We start from the raw sequence: 15476 nt of genomic DNA, 5'->3' as shown, positions 1-15476 counted from the left end.
CTTTGAGAAGATAAACAAAATTGATAAACCATTAGCCAGACTCATCACACAAAAAAAGGGAGAAGACTCAAATCAATAGAATTAGAAATGAAAAGGAGAAGTAACAACTGACACTGCAGAAATACAAAGGATCATGAGAGATTACTACAAGCAACTATATGCCAATAAAATGGACAACCTGGAAGAAATGGACAAATCCTTAGAAAAGCACAACTTTCCGAGACTGAACCAGGAAGAAATAGAAAATATAAACAGACCGACCACAAGCACTGAAATTGAAATTGTGATTAAAAATCTTTCAACAAACAAAAAGCCCAGGACCAGATGGCTTCACATTCACATTCACCAGGCGAATTCTATCAAACATTTAGAGAAGAGCTAACACCTATCCTTCTCAAACTCTTCCAAAATATAGCAGAGGGAGGAACACTCCCAAACTCATTCTATGAGGCCACCATCACCCTGATACCAAAACCAGACAAAGATGCCACAAGGAAAGAAAACTACAGGCCAATATCACTGATGAACATAGATGCAAAAATCCTTAACAGGGGCTTCCCTGGTGGCACAGTGGTTGAGAATCTGCCTGCCAATGCAGAGGACACGAGTTCTGAGCCCTGGTCTGGGAAGATCCCACATACTGCGGAGCAACTAGGCCTGTGAGCCACAACTACTGAGCCTGCGCGTCTGGAGCCTGTGCTCCGCAACAAGAGAGGCCGCGACAGTGAGAGGCACGCGCACCGCGATGAAGAGTGGCCCCCGCTCGCCGCAACTAGAGAAAGCCCTCGCACAGAAACGAAGACCCAACACAGCCATAAATAAATAAATTAATTAATTAATTAAAAAAAAAATCCTTAACAAAATACTAGCAAACAGAATCCAACAGCACATTAAAAGGATCATACACCATGATCAAGTGGGGTTCATCCCAGGAATGCAAGGATTCTTCGATATACGCAAATCAATCCATGTGACAAACCATATTAACAAACTGAAGGAGAAAAACCATATGATCATCTCAATAGATGCAGAAAAACTTTTGACAAAATTCAACACCCATTTATGATAAAAGCCCTCCAGAAAGTAGGCATAGAGGGAACTTACCTCAACATAATAAAGGCTATATATGACAAACCCACAGCCAACATCATTCTCAATGGTGAAACACTGAAACAATTTCCACTAAGATCAGGAACAAGACAATGTTGTCCACTCTCACCACTATTATTCAACATAGTTTTGGAAGTTTTAGACACAGCAGTCAGAGAAGAAAAAGAAATAAACGGACTCCAAATCGGAAAAGAAGAAGTAAAACTGTCACTGTTTGCAGATGACATGATACTATACATAGAGAATCCTAAAGATGTTACCAGAAAACTACTAGAGCTAACCAATGAATTTGGTAAAGTAGCAAGACACAAAATTAATGTACAGAAATCTCTTGCATTCCTATATACTAATGATGAAAAATCTGAAAGAGAAATTAAGGAAACACTCCCATTTACCATTGCAACAAAAAGAATAAAATACCTAGGAATAAACCTACCTAAGGAGACAAAAGACCTGTTTGCAGAAAATTATAAGACACTGATGAAAGAAATTAAAGATGATACAAACAGATGGAGAGATATATCATGTTCTTGGATTGGAAGAATCAACATTTTGAAAATGACTATACTACCCAAAGCAATCCACAGATTCAATGCAATCCCTATCAAACCACCAATGGCATTTTTCACAGAACTAGAACATAAAATTTCACAATTTGTATGGAAACACAAAAGACCCCGAATAGCCAAAGCAATCTTGAGAAAGAAAAACGGAGCTGGAGGAATCAGGCTCCCTGACTTCAGACTATACTACAAAGCTACAGTAATCAAGACAGTATGGTACTGGCATAAAAACAGAAATATAGATCAATGGAACAGGATAGAAAGCCCAGAGAAAAATCCACACACCTATGGTCACCTTATCTTTGATAAAGGAGGCAAGAATATACAGTGGAGAAAAGACAGCCTCTTCAATAAGTGGTGCTGGGAAAACTGGACAGCTACATGTAAAAGAATGAAATTAGAACACTCCCTAACACCATACACAAAAATAAACTCAAAATGGATTAAAGACCTAAATGTAAGGCCAGACACTATCAAACTCTTAGAGGAAAACATAGGCAGAACACTCCATGACATAAATCACAGCAAGATCCTTTTTGACCCACCTGCTAGAGAAATGAAAATAAAAACAAAAATAAACAAATGGGCCCTAATGAAACTTAAAAGCCTTTGCACAGCAAAGGAAACCATAAACAAGATGAAAAGACAACCCTCAGAATGGGTGAAAATATTTGCCAACGAAGCAACTGACAAAGGATTAATCTCCAAAATATATAAGCAGCTCATGCAGCTCAATATCAAAAAAACAAACAACCCAATCAAAAAATGGGCAAAAGACCTAAAGAGACATTTCTCCAAAGAAGATATACAGATTGCCAACAAACACATGAAAGGATGTTCAACATCACCAATCATTAGAGAAATGCAAATCAAAATTACAGTGAGGTATCACCTCACACAGGTCAGAATGGCCATCGTCAAAAAATCTACAAACAATAAATGCTGGAGAGGGTGTGGAGAAAAGGGAACCTTCTTGCACTGTTGGCGGGAAAGTAAACTGATACAGGTACTATGGAGAACAGTATGGAGGTTTCTCAAAAAACTAAAAATAGAACTACCATACGACCCAGCAATCCCACTACTGGGCATATACCCTGAGGAAACTATAATTCAAAAAGAGTCACATACCACAATGTTCATTGCAGCTCTATTTACAATAGCCAGGACATGGAAGCAACCTAAGTGTCCATCAACAGATGAATGAATAAAGAAGATATATACACACACACATATATACACAATGGAATACAATGGAATATATATACAGTGGAATGGCACATATATACAATGGAATATTACTTAGCCATAAAAAGAAACAAAATTTAGTTATTTGTAGTGATGTGGATTGACCTAGAGACTGTCATACAGAGTGAAGTAAGTCAGAAAGAGAAAAACAAATACCGTATGCTAACACATATATATGGAATCTAAAAAAAAAAAAAAAAAATGGTTCTAATGAACCTAGGGGCAGGACAGGAGTAAAAATGCAGACATAGAGAATGGACTTGAGCTCACAGGGAGGGGGGAAGGGTAAGATGGGATGAAGTGAGAGAGTGGCATGGACATATATACACTACCAAATGTAAAATTGACAGCTAGTGGGAAGGAGCCACATAGCACAGGGAGATCAGCTCTGTGCTTTGTGACCACCTAGAGGGGTGGGAGGGAGGGAGACGCAAGAGGGAGGAGATATGGGGATATATGTATACGTATAGCTGATTCACCTTGTTATACAGCAGAAACTAACACAGCATTGTAAAGCAATTATATTCCAAAAAAGATGTTAATAGATAGATAGATAGATAGATAGATAGATAGATAGATAGATAGATAGATAAAATAAAATAAAATTAGAGAGAGAAACCTCGTGGAGGTGCTCGGCTTTGTGACGCTGAGATAACAGATTCCTCTTTGAATCTTGGAGAAGAAGAAAGTGTGCTCCTGGCACCAGAGCAGGAAGGAGTGACTGTCTCTGCAGAGCCTGTTCCCAGGGCAGTGTCATGGGCGGGGCTATCTGTGCAGCGAGGACACTTGGGCAGCCGGACAGGGTCCTCAGCTGCAGGTCTGACTGGCTCTGTGCCAGGAGACCTGGATGCCAGAGGGTGGACACCACAGGGGCGGCGGGAGGGGCAGTGGCACCGTCTGCTCTCTCCTCTGCAGGGATGTTCATGACACGAATCTCCCCACAGGGACGTCGTCGGTACCCGCATACATCTCCGGGCTCATATCTCCCCAAGACGGGCACATCCTCCCCACCCTGCCCAGGGGCCCTTGGAGCCCCCGCAGGACCAGGAGAAGGAACCCATTGTTGCTGCAGCCGGGCCGGGAGTGGATGCCCTGTCCTTCCCCCGAGATGCGGCACTGCCTCTATGTGGGCGGTGGACGCCTCTCCTTGGACCTGGGGCAGAACCAACTCCCAAGCATTGGGGCTGGGAAAGCCAGACCTGCAGGCCTTGTTACAGATGCAGGTGCACAGGCCCCACCTTGGGCCTGTGAATCAGCCTCTGGGGGGCTGCGCCCCAGGTGTCTGTGTTTCCAGAAAACTGTGGTGCTTCTGACGCACAACCAGGTTGGAGACGGCCAGACATCGGGGAAGACCACCAAGTCCGGGACGAGCTCCTACCTGGCAGGTCATGAAGAAGGAGGACATGCAAGGAAGGTGCTGAGAGCAGGGCTGTCCCTCACCCCGTGAGCCCGCCCTCTTCACGCACACCTGCGCCCCAGGCCTGCTCACTGCGGTGTCCCCTCCTCCCTCCCGGGCACCCAGCGCACTGCACGGTGCCTCCTTACAGGCAGCGGTAACCGCTGAGTTTCCACCAACAGGACATGGGCCAGCGAGGCCAGCAGTGTCTGGTCCAGGACTGGCGAAGTGGCTGTGCCTTCCCCACGCACCTCCCCTTCTGCATCTGGATCCAGGGACGGACCATGAGGCCTGGGATGGAAGACACGGAGGACGCACTCCTGGGAGGATGCTTCAGATGGAGGGAGCCACCTGCCAACCTGCTCAGTGAAGGAGCTCAAACTTCTGTACTCAAGACTCTGGACACTTGGGGTCCTTCTCCTGCAGCAGCCAGAAGCCCCCGACTGAAATGGACCTGGGTAACCTGCAGAACTTCTCACAAGGAGAGGGTCTTCGGGAGACCTGTCCCTGTGAACAAAGGGACATCCTCTCAGTAGAGGAGAGAGGGCTGCATGCCTACAACCCAGTCAAGCCCAGGACAAGCACAGGCCTTGAGCAGGGGAAGCAGCCCGGCTCTTAGCCCAGGGCTCCCGGGCTTCCTGAAGTCTCACAGGTTTGGCCTAGAACATGGAAGAGAGGGTGAGGCAACAGTTCCACACTCTGAAGACCTAAATTCCCAGAAGAAATGTCTGACCATGTGTGAGCCGTAATCACCTAACGGGTGAAAAACAATCTGGAAAAGCTGCAGCGGATACAGATGACCACATCTTGCTCTAATTAGGAGGCCGGGAACAGCAGGACAGGGGACATTCATGACGTTCATTATGGAGACCAGGGCCCAGCTGTCGGCGCCACTCTTGACGGCATCAGGCACTCGCCGCCCCCCGTGTGCCCTCGGTACGTCCGCAGCTGGTGTGGGACACGTCACATATCTGGCCTGGTCCCGAACAGTCGTGTGCAATGGCAGGAGCCTGGAAGACTCAGCCCCCGTTGGAAGGAGACTCTGCAGGAGCCACTGGTCTGAGGCTTCGGACAGTCCCAACGGGGGCGTCTAACCGTGAAACACGCTCCGGGTTGTGCGTGAGGCCCGGGTGCACCCGTGCGTGGAGTACACACCCACCTTCCCTGCCTCCTGCTGCAGTGTCACGGCCGTCAGGGCCACACCACAGGGCGGGTGGGCGGTGGCGTGGAAGGGGGAGCATCCCGGCTCCAGGAAGACACAGGAACCACAGCAAACCACAGCTCCCAAGTGTGGGCACCGGCAACCCAGGAAGCCCACCTCAGCCCCTCACTGGCTCCGTGAACTGAGGCAGGTTACTCACCCTCTCTGAGCCTCTCACTCACCTGAAAAGCCAGGATGATTACCTGCACTTATTTCAATGCTGCTGGGATACTGCACACGAGCCCAGCACCTGACACTACAGAACTGCCCAGTATCACCACATCGTCACCCGGCACGAGGCCTGGACAGTCATAACTAGGCTTGTGTATGTCACTGGTCCTCTGTGAACCTCTGTTTCCTCTTCTGCCATCCCTGGTGGTACTGCTGTGAGGGTACAGAGGAAACACTGAATGATGGCCTGTCGTGACTGGTTCCTACCAGGGAGCACCAGGGATCCTTGGGCGTCGCCGAAGGAAGAGGTGCCGGTAACTGCTGGAGGCGCCTGGAGCTGGGAGCAGAGCTGCCTGAGCTTCACGTGGGCCAGCTGACTGACGTGAAAGTGCGGAGGGCCCTTCGCTCGCCAGAGCCCTGTGGCCATGGCAACCCTCATCGGGGTTGATGATCTGAGGATGATTAAGGAACATTTAAATTAACTAAGAGTCCAAACATCCCACGTCCAGGTAGGGCCATGGCTCACACATGCCCCCTTTCCAGCCTCTTGGGCTCAGCGTGGGGCGGCTGCTGGGCTGGAGGCGGGCCCTGCGGGCCGAGTCCTGGCTCTGGTCCCAGCCCCCCAGCGCTGGGGCCGTGGAGCACGCTCAGAAACCCTCTTGTATTAACACGCTCCCCCCGCCCCGTCTCCCTCCCTCCTCCCACCAGCATCCTCGCACCCACCCCCGCCTCTGCCTTACTCTCTAAACTGTCAGCACGAGGGCGTGCTGGTGCCCGCCCCCCTTTCTCCATCACGAACAGTAGTCATATTCTGTTTGAACCAAAATTGCGCAAAGAGAGTACCTTTTAGTCACACGAGGACGTGTGACAAGTGGAAACAGAAGCCAAGCCCCAAAACCTCCCTCAGATGATGGCAGTGAGCCTGGATGTGCAGGGCCCCAGGTGGAGCCCAGGGACCATGGGGCTACATTGAGGAAGCAGGCAGGGGCTCCCCAGGCCGGTGCCTCTGCAGTGGGGTCACCCGGGGAAGCTGCCCCCATGGCTCTGGCCGGGCAGCTCTTTGTGGAGATGGGGTGTGAGGGCAGGAGCCAGGCAACTCGGCACCGCCGCGAGTACCAGCGCCCAGCCCAGGCGATGAGGCTCCCCGGGAGGGCACTGCCCAGCCCCTCCTCCAAGCCCAGGCCGCAGTTTCTCCCCACAGGTGTTCGTCCTGCTCGGGATCCAAGCCACATAAGCCTCCTTCCCACACGCTAGGGTAACAGAGCCGCCAAGCCTACAGCCCCGCTGTCCTGCGGTGAACACGGGTGAGCGTATTTCTGCCGACATGACCAGAGCCAGGGGCTGAGGGCTCAGTTTCCCATTCCCTTGGGGAGTGCAGGGCACAACACCCTTCCCGCCCAGTCCCCACCCCCATCAGAACCACGGTCCTGTGCCCTCTGCCCAGCAAGGCCTGCGACGTGGTCTGGCCTCCGCTGTGGGCCAGACGGCACTTTGTGCCTGGAGGACTTGGCCTTATGCTCACCTTGGAACAGTGGGTGCTCAGGGCAGATGCTGGAACCCTGTTTGCAGGAAGTCACGGAGGGCTTCCCGAAGGAAGGGGAAATCGGAGGAAGACTCTTGGGGCGTTGTACAGCCTGGCTCAGGGCGTACCACTGAACCCTGGCTCTGGGAGCCACATCTGAACGAGGCACTGGGGAGTTGCAGTCACAGAAGCCCCTGCTCCACCCCCGAGTTTCATCTGAGACATGACCGGCTCCTTGGACGCAGGAAGAAGAGGCAGGCCTCAGCCTTCCCCACCCAGCAGGGCTGCTAGAAGCCCCGGCCTGTCCTCCCCAGCAGAAAGGCCTCAGGCTCGCTGTTGGAAGGCCCTTGGTACAGGGAGGCCCCCTTGGCTAAGGGACGGGGTTGAAGGGAGCCTTGCCCCTTGTCCCGTTCCAGCTGCACGATGGAGCCTGACGCCAGAGCCCTGGCTGCGATCCTGGCTGCGTGGCTCCCCCCCTACCCCCCCCCCCCTCCGCTTTCTTCATCCTCTGCCACCGGCTGGGCTCCTGGTCAGAAGGAACTGATGACCCACCAGCAACAGGGGGTCCTTCGCTGCCAAATCCACTTCCTCCCCTGCCTGGAGCCTCCAGCCGTCCCCCTCCACCCGGGGTATCGCCAGGGCCCGGGTGGGCCAAGGATCGTCCAGGACACCCCGAGTCCTCCCTGGGACAGTCCCCAGCCCCAGCCCCAGACTGTTCAGTCCCAGCCCAGCAGCATTGTCCCTGAGTGTCCAGCTTGTGCAACCGCTGAGGTCACCTCTGTAAAACGGTGGCCTGGACGATGAATTTCTAAACGTGGCAGCACTGAGATGCGTCTGTCCCGCGTGCCCTTCACAGGATGCGAGGCTGACCACGGAGGCTAAGCCACCTCTCTCTCCTGGGGCGTGGCCTCCACAGGGGGCCGGCCGCCTGCCACTAAGGAGCTGGAGACCACGTGGAGAGGGCTGTGCTCATCCAAATTCCTGACCCACACAGGTACGCACACGGTCAATAAACACCGTTGTTTAAAGCTGCTAAGGTCTGGGCTGGTTTGTTGTGAAGCCATGGTAACTGAAACAACAGGTGTGTCTCCAAGGACGGCTCTGCTTGGGCTTGGGGCCTCTGGGGATGCACTGGATGAGGATGTGATTACAGGCGGGGGGCGCGGGGATGCAGCTCATCCCAGGCTCTGCTGGTCCCCCTGACATCACATCTCTTGGTCCAAACAGAACTGGGGCTTTTCTTGGGTGGCTTTCGAGTCCCCGATGGTCAACAACAGCAAAACAGCAAATGTGCAAAACTGAACAAAGGGCAGGACAGAGCGTCCCTGTGGTGGCAGGTGATGGGGCACAGAGCACTGTCCCCTGATCTCCTCCAGGCGGGTGTGCCCCCCAGGGAACCCCTGGAGCCAGCCTGTGGCCCGGCACCTCCCGCCGACCCACCATAAGGCCCTCTGGATTTGGGGGTGAGCTCGGCAAGTAGCAAGGCGCGTGTGAGTGAGAAATGAGATGCAGAAGGTCTCCCAGCGGGGATGCATCAGACAACCGTAAACACATTGCAGAGTATCCATCCGACAAGGCCGCAGGCCCTTCAAAGCCTGGAGGTGTCCGAGCCCAAACCCCTCTGGGAAGCGGTCTGAGACTCGTGGCCAAGGGCACCCGAGGCTGCAAGAGTCCTGCCACTTTATAGAACATGGGCACACGTTAGTCATTAAGGAGAGAACAGCTGTAGAGAAGTAGGTACCAAACCGCTAATGTGATCCTTTCTGGGCAAAATTACAGAGAACATTCTTCTTATAACTTAGGAAATTTCTCCCTAAGCAGGGGAGTCTGCCTTTCTAAAAGCCTTTAAAATATTCTCAAAATCCCAGCTTCCCAAATATATATAAATAATAATATAGGCAATATATTAATATATCGAACAATATAATATACTATATTTTATTATTTATATATTTGGAAAGCTGGGACTGTATATTACTTATTACTTTATATAATATATGAATATATTATATATTAATGTTATAATATTGTGTATTATATATTTATTTGGAAAGCTGGGGTTTTGAGAAGGTATTAAAAGGCTTTTAGAAAGAAAGACTCCCCTGTTTTGGTCCCTTTTCCAACCCCGGACTCTCAGGAGGAGCAGGGCCGTTACTGTCCGGCTCCTGGAGTTCATCCTGCCCAAGGCAGGTCAGGCTGCTAGACAGGGCACTCAGGCCCTCCAGCCCGGACGCCCGGCCAGGGCAGGAACACTTGACCCTGTAACGTCCCACATCACCACCAGAGAGAGAGGAAGGCAGCACAGTGGCACAAGCAGGAACTGGGACTGGTCTCAATTCTGGTCCCTATAAAGCACAGCCTGGGACAACAGCACCGCTCTGACACAAAGGCACCTCAAGGACGCAGCCGTGAGGCAGGGGAGCCGGAGACCAGGCCACGGGCCGGCGGCTGGGCACAGGACACAGGCCTCCTGGGACTTCTTCGGGACCACGTGGCTTCCATCTCCTGTGGATCAAAGCTCACCCACCACGTGCCCAGGTCGCCCCATCTGGATCCCAGAAGCAACTGCGCCCTCGCCTGCACCCACACACGGGGACCCCGCCGCCAGGTGGCGACGGAGCTCCGGGGAGAGACCCAGGCTCTTGGCTCTGTGAAAAGATGCTGGAGCCAGGGATCTTCCCTAGGGCCAGCCGCCCCACAGAGACCCTGGGCGCCATCCGTGACATAGGACCCGTCCTGGCCCTGGGCGGGAGTTTAGCCCTGAATTCCTTCATCCCACCTGCCCGGGGGGCTGTCATCAGGAGGGGAGGGGGGTGTGCCAGCCGCCCCGTGAGCAGGCACCTGCCTGGAGAAACGGCAGCATCCCCTTCCGCGGAGGCACCGCACAGAACCCTGCTCCCCGACCGGGCTTCTAGGGCTCGGACAGGCTCAATTTAGGGAGCTGGGTGTTAAACTGTTGGTGGCTTGGAGTCTGCGGTGGTCAGAGTGTCTACACTGCAGAAATGAGGAGACGCTGCAAAGCAGGGGGTTTTGTGGGTTATTTCTGTTCCACGTTGCTGGTTCACAGCACACCGCTGCTTGGTACCATCAAATGTCTTTACTTCTCAGATTAAAGTAGGAAGGATGGTCCTGGAACCACTTGCCAAGACTGCAGACGCTGTGGTGTCCTGAGATGCGCAGATTCTCCGGTACACCCCGGTCCCTGGCGCAGGGTCTGAAGGGCAGGGCCTGGCCTTTGTGTTCTGACCCACAATGGGGGTCAGTTCCGTGCAGTCTTCAAGGAGGTATTAGGCCAGCCTTCCAGTTGCTTGATCCAGCGGCTCAGAGACATTGCGCCCTTGCCATTGTCCCCCCTCCCCAAGGCTCCTCTCAGGCAGTCACTTTCCTGGTGAATACAGTGCCTCTGCGTTGACAGTGAACAAAGACTTTTTTCTTTTTACTGACTTTTTTCTGATGACTGCCACGTGGCCTGGAAACGTACGCTGGTAGTTGGGAACACGAGGGCTGATTATTCCGTGCGTGGGGGCAGTGAGACCTTCAGTGGATGAATCACTCCCTTGCAAAAGCCTCCAGGGAGACCGACATCTCGAAATACATTTGCGTGCAGATGGTCACGACCTGCTCGCAGCCCAGAGCATGGCATCCCCGGGGCTCACGACCCAGAACCCGAGACGTGAACGTGCCCGTGGAGCACCTGGAAATCGCGTGGAGAGGCAGGTTCTGATTCAGCAGGGCTGGGGCAGGGCCCGAGGTTTGGGGTTTTTAAGAACTGAACAAGCCGCCCCGGCATGTCAGTGCTGCTGGCATGGGGACCACACTTGAATCATAAGAATCTTTGCTACACTGTACCCCAGAGTCCTTGTGAAGCAGTCGGAGCTCTGACTGCATTACAACGACAGCATAATCACTCTCGGTGTATTTATTTCCTGCATCTTCTCCCTTTCCTCAAGGTGCCTCTCAGCTTGGACCTCTGGCCCTTGTCTAAGCTGCACAAGACACTTCAAAACTTAGCGGCTTACACAACAATAAAGGCTTTGAGCCGGGGCTCAGCTGGACACTTCTTCCTTCCAATTAGTACACACTTGGGCCGCGGGGCTTCAGCCAGGACAGCTGACACAGCTGGGAACGGATGGCACAGAGCTCTCTCCATCTGACCTTCTACTGGGCAGCTTGGGCTTCCGGACGACAGGTGGCCTCGAGCCACTGGCCCTCGTACATGGCAGCTGGCTTCCAGGACGCAGAGTCCCAGGAAGACAAACCCCAACATGCAAGCACTTACCAAGCTCACACTTGCTAATGCCCAACCCTAAACAACCGCGTGGCCAAGCCCCAGGTTAATGGGGCATGAGGTCACCATGGGGGCCACAGAGACAACAGTCTGCTATGGCCTCTGACTCTGACACCCTTGTTCATTAGTCTCAAGATCAGTTCCGTTGGAGAGTATTTCACCGAAAGGCTCCTTTAGGGCAGTCTCGGATCTTTGCAGTTATCATCAGAGAATTGAATTCAACTACACTCAAACACTTTAAACGGTTCATCAGAAGTTCAGACACCCTCATTGTTATGCAAGAGTTGCTTGCTTCAGTCATTACATTGAAAATTAATTAATTCTTTTAGTCGTATTTTTTTTTTTAAAGAAATTCACGTTCTTTTTATTTATTTATTTATGACTGTGTTGAGTCTTCGTCTCTGTGCGAGGGCTTTCTCTAGTTGCGGCGAGCGGGGGCCACTCTTCATCGCGGTGCGCAGGCCTCTCACCGTCGCGGCCTCTCTCGTTGCGGAGCACAGGCTCCAGACGCGCAGGCTCAGCAGTTGTGGCTCACGGGCCCAGTTGCTCCGCGGCATGTGGGATCTTCCCAGACCAGGGCTCGAACCCGTGTCCCCTGCGTTGGCAGGCAGATTCTCAACCACTGCGCCACCAGGGAAGCCCTAGTCGTATTTTTTAATGGAGGATGAATTTAATTCTTTGTATAATATGACAAATTTCTGCTAAAGGCTGACAGCTGTGGGCATGCATCACTGTTCTCATTCCAGAAGCCATTCTGCCAAGACAACTTTATTATTTCGTGGTAAAAGAATGGGTTAGGACCGCCACTGGCAAAAAGAGACTTTGGGCCACAAGCCCGGGGTATTATCATTGCCAACAGAGTACTTGGCCAGTGGGACACGCGGGGTCATTACAGGAGACCAACATCTACACACCAGTCAGGACGCTCAGCACCCTCGGATGACATCCCAAGTTTTCCTCAGGCTTGTAGCTGGGGGTGTTTTTAATAATAGGCACGGGGAGACCTCTTTGGCATTTGTGAAACTATTTTTCCCCATTTTTTTTCATTAGAAAATGACAAGAGCGTGGTAAAAATCAGCCAGATGGGTCAAAAGGATGTGCAGTGGAAACTCAGCTTCTTCCCACCTGCATGCCCAAGTGCCCAGAAAACAATGGTGCCTCGTGTGCACATGTCTGCAGCTTACGGCAGCAGCTGCACACACTAAATGCAGGCGTGCACCAGTGTGCCATTGCCCCTCTCACAGCCGATGCTTCTGGAGGGTCATTTGAACAACTGCTCAGCTTCGGACATGGCCACCGACCTGTTAGTTTCCTGGGTCTTCTGGAATCAATCATCCAGTCCCCATGAGTTTTCAAGTTTATTTACATAGAGCTAAGCAAAGTATCCTTTTCAATTTGAATCTGAATGTTTTTTCTGCATCTGTGGTTTCTCCACTTTCTCATTTTGAATTGTCCTCTTATGAGGCTGAGTTTATTGCACGTCTGTACGTGTACATACGTGTGTGTGTGGCAACACACACATGGGAGCTTGTGAGTATCCACACACGTGTGTCTTCAAGTCAACTTGAAATTACTTTTCACTTCTCATTTTCTGTTTTCAAATTCACCAGGTCCTGCTTTTATTGTCCTTAATTTCCTGTCTTGCCTTTTCTAAGGACAACTTTGTTGTTTTTTCCTCTTTGCCCAAACTGAACGCTCACTTTATTTTTCTTCATACTTGTCAACAATTCACCAGGAAAGCCATCTCGTTCTGGGTTTTTCTTTGTGGGAAGCTTTTGTATTACCAATTCAATCTCTTGTTATATAAATTTATTGATTTTCTATTTCTTCTTGAGTCAGTTTGGGCAGTTGGTGTCTTTCTAGGAATGTGTCTATTTCATATAGATCATCTAACGTGTTGTCACACACTTACAGTGTCCCCTTACAGCCCTTTTTATTCTGTGTGGCCCACAATAATGTCCCTTTTCATTCCTGATTTAGTAATTTGTGTCTCTCTCTTCCTTTCTTATCATTCTAGTTACAGGTTTGTCAATTTTGTTCCTCTTTTCAAAGAACCAATTTTGGGTTTCGTGCCTCATTTTCTCTGTTGTTTTTCTGTCCTCTATTTCATGTATTTCCATCTATCTTTATTATTTACTTCCTGCTGCTGCTCTGCCTTTTCTAGTTTCTTGAGATGAAAGGCTAGTTTATTGACTTCAGATATTTCTTCTTTTTTAATGTAGGCATTTACAGGTATAATTTTCCCTCTGACACTGCTTTCACTGTGTCCATAAATTCTGGTATGTTGTGTTTTCATTTTCATTCATCTCAAAGTATTTCTCAATTCCTTTTGGTTGTTTTTGACCCACTGGTCACTTAGGAGTGTACTGTTTATTTCCCACACTTTTGTGAAATTTTCAAATTTCCTTGTGGTATTGCTTCCTAATTTCGTTCTATTGTGGTCAGAGAACATACTTTGTATGATTTTAACCCTTTTAAATGCAGTAAGACTTCTTTTGTGGCCTTATATATTGTCTACTCTGGGGAATGTTCCATGTGCTTGGGAAGGATGTGTCTTCTGCTGTTGTTGCGTGCCGTGTTGAGGTAACATTGTTTCATGGTGTTGGAAGTCTATTTGCTGATGTCTGTCTAGCTGTTCTATACATTACTGAAAATGAGGTATTGAAGTCTCTCTCTAAATCTGCCTGTTTTGCTTCATATATTTGGGACTCTGTTGTTATCATTGTTACATAGTTTTGATGGATTTTCTATTTCATTATAAAATGTACAATTTTCCCTAGCAACAATTTTTGCCTTAAATTCTATCTTGTCTGCTGTTAGTACAGCTACTCCAGCTCTCCTTGGGTGGCTATTTGCAGGCAATATCTTTTTTCATCCTTTCCCTTTCAATCGATCTGTGTCTTGAAATCTCAAATATGTCTTTTTTAGTCATCATATCAGTGGATCATGGTTTTTGTCCTGTTCTTCCATTCTCTGCCTTTTAATTGGAAAGTCTGGTCCATTTACAAACCTGCCTTCCCCACTGGATTAACGGGAGGAGAATCCTTACTTTCCCTTCTACCCACGAACCATAAACAATCGCTCGTTCTACTCCTTGACAAGGTATCTTCAAGAGACCTGTAACCTTGACCATCACGTTACCTCTCTGGGCTCAGCTTCCTCCTCTGTAAAATAAGAAGTTGGAGGGCTTCCCTGGTGGCGCAGTGGTTAAGAATCCACCTGCCAATACAGGGGACACGGGTTTGAGCCCTGGTCCAGGAAGATCCCACATGCCGCGGAGCAACTAAGCCCGTGTGCCACAACTACAAAGCCTGCGCTCTAGAGCCCGCGAGCCACAACTACTGAGCCTGCGTGCCACAACTAAGGAAGCTCACGCGCCTAGAGCCCATGTTCTGCAACAAGAGAAGCCACCGCAATGAGAAGCCTGCGCACCGCAACAAAGAGTAGCCTCTGCTCGCTGCAACTAGAGAAAGCCCGTGCACAGCAACGAAGACCCAATGCAGCCAAAAATAAATAAGTAAATAAATTTATTTTTTAAAAAGCCCTGAGCTTTAAAAATAAATAATAAATAAATAAAATAAGAAGTTGGGACAGACGTTTACTATTCTTCTGACAGCCCACGTGGAAATGACACCCACACACCTGTCCAGGGAGGAGCCTGATGCCAGACCTTGCGTCTTGCGTCCTGCATCCATCACTGAGAGTAGAGTTCAGAGACTGAAAGGGACATTTTTTCACAGGCCGCAAAATGATGGTGATAGTGAGGAGACCTCATCCTTCTTTAAGCCCAAAATAGCTGGAGGTGTCATCCAATGATTCTGGTTGCCTCTCACATCCCTCACAGCATTGGTGCCCAGAGATGTGTCAGAAGCCTGAGACAGGAGCCCCCTCACCCGTACCCCTTCCCTGCGAGTCACAAACACCTGTCAATTCTACCTGCCAAACACGAGTCCTGCCACCTCCCTCCCCCTGCTGCCTGA

This window comes from Eschrichtius robustus, chromosome 16 (genome assembly GCF_028021215.1).
Source record: "Eschrichtius robustus isolate mEscRob2 chromosome 16, mEscRob2.pri, whole genome shotgun sequence".
Classification (NCBI taxonomy): Eukaryota; Metazoa; Chordata; class Mammalia; order Artiodactyla; family Eschrichtiidae; genus Eschrichtius; species Eschrichtius robustus.
The sequence above is the reverse complement of the archived record's forward strand: the minus strand, read 5'-3'. Positions refer to the sequence as shown.